Raw genomic sequence first — 2,230 nt, forward strand, 5'->3', positions numbered from 1 at the left:
CTTGAGGCCGAGAGGGTGGCACGTCCCCGGCTTCCAAGCTGATGTGGCCCGGCTCCCTGGAGCTCTGGAGCCCTTTTTTTTTTTTTTTTTTTTTTTTTTTTTTTTTTTTTTTTTTAATATATCTCCAGGAGCCCTCTCTGTCCCCGTCAGCGGGGCCCCTGACTTCTTGAGGCCGAGAGGATGGCACGTCCCCGGCTTCCAAGCTGATGTGGCCCGGCTCCCTGGAGCTCTGGAGCCCTTTTTTTTTTTTTTTTTTTTTTTAAATCTCCAGGAGCCCTCTCTGTCCCCGTCAGCGGGGCCCCTGACTTCTTGAGGCCGAGAGGATGGCACGTCCCCGGCTTCCAAGCTGATGTGGCCCGGCTCCCTGGAGCTTTGGAGCCTTTTTTTTTTTTTTTTTTTTTTTTTCCTCCCTCCAAGGATCTCGGTCCACAGCGCCGGGACTCTGTATCCTGAAGCCGAGGGGAAGCTATGGGCTCGGCTTTCTATCATGGCTTTCTCGGTTTAGGAGCACTCATGGTTATCAGGTCGACCAGTTGTCCCTCTGAGGTCCGGTTCTCTTGTTTATGGGGACATTTTTGGGACAGGTCACGAGGCGTGACTTCCAGATGTTCCCTGTGGCCTGTGAATTTCCTCCCTGTGTCTTTTGTGGTTTTGATGTTGGCTATCTGTCCATATTGGACCTGGAGATATGTACTGACACGCTGTCCTGTGATTGTTGAGACTAAAGGACATTGGAGGCCCTCCCAAGGCTGTTTGCTTGTCCAGCCTTTATATCTGCCCACGGGTCTCCGTAGCTCCCGAAGCTATTACCCGAGTACGCTTCTTGCTTTCCCGTGCTTGCTTGCGTGCTCTTGCTGTTGTTCAGCTTGTGACAACCGGGCGCTGCATGATGCGTGTCAGGCTTTTTTTTTTTTTTTTTTTTTTTTCCCCGATTTCCACGTGGTTGTTGTCACCTGCACCGGGTGGAACGGTGGATCCAGGGGCGACGAGGGGACTAATTCCGCTTGCTGTTTCCCCTCCCCTGGCTTTTTTTTTTTTTTTTTTTTTTTTTTGAATTAAGGAGCTCCCGAGCCTCCTTGTGTGTTATCCGGCCTTTCTGCCACGTGCCTCCCGAGCGCACGGTTTTTTTTTTTTTTTTTTTCTTCCTTCCATTTAAAAGGAGCTCCCGAGCCCTCCTTGTTGCCTCCCGAGCGCATTTTTTTTTTTTTTTTTTTTTGGTGGCTTGTCCGGTGGCATTCCTCTCCCGTTCTTTCTCGTGCGTGTGTTTTCTCGTCTCTCTCGCTTTACCCGGTTGTGTAAGATCCCGCTGGCCGTCCTCCCGGTGGTGGCCTGCTCTCGCTCGGTTGGATCGATGTGGTGCCTCTGCGTTGTCTTCGGGCCGGGGCCTAAGCCGCGCCAGGCGAGGGACGGACATTCATGGCGAATGGTCATTCCATGCGAATGGCGACCGCGCTTCTCGTTCTGCCAGCGGGCCCCTCGTCTCTCCTCCCCATCTGTGCCGGTGGTGTGTGGTAGGCAGGGGTGCGGCTGTCCGGCCCGAACGCCGACCCGCGCGCACTTCTCGTCGTGGTTCGCGGGGTCTTCGTGGGCGCGTCAGGGGCTCTGCTGTCCCTGCGGTTCACGCGGTGTTGTGTTCCATCTTGGCCCTCTCCCTTTCCCCGAACCGGGGAGGGTGGCTGGTCCGTTTGCGCCGCATGCCCTTTCCCGTCGGGTATGTGTGCGCCCGGCTTTTCGCGAGCCTCTGGTGCTCCTGGAGCGTTCCCGGCTTTGATTGCCAAGGTGCCCGCTTCTGAGCTGGTGGTGGCGCTTCCCGTTCCCCGGCGTTGCCTCCCGTGCTCCGTTTCGCTGCGAGTTGTCTTCCCGCCTCGGTCGGCTCTGTGTTGCGGAGACCAGAAAAAAAGGGGGTCGAGAAAAGTGCGGTAGAAAAAAAGAACCAGATGTGTGGTTCCTTGTCCTGAGAAGGGTGGGGCGGCGGCCCCCCCTCGTTTGGGTGAGCGCCCACCCCGTGCTTTCTATCTTGGCCTTTGCCCGTAGGCCTTGCGCGTAGGGTGGTGCTGAGCGGTCGCGGGGCTGGCCCTTTTAAGTTTAAACTCTCTGCTCCTGTTTTTTTTGTTGGGGGGCTTTGAGAGGCCTGGCTCTCGGGGGCTGACCTGTCGCAGGTCTCCTCTGTCCGCGGAAGCTCAAGTTAAAACCCTGGAAAGAGAGAAGAGAGAGATCTTTGCCGGTACCG

This window comes from Arvicanthis niloticus, chromosome 26, assembly GCF_011762505.2.
Source record: "Arvicanthis niloticus isolate mArvNil1 chromosome 26, mArvNil1.pat.X, whole genome shotgun sequence".
Lineage (NCBI taxonomy): Eukaryota > Metazoa > Chordata > Mammalia > Rodentia > Muridae > Arvicanthis > Arvicanthis niloticus.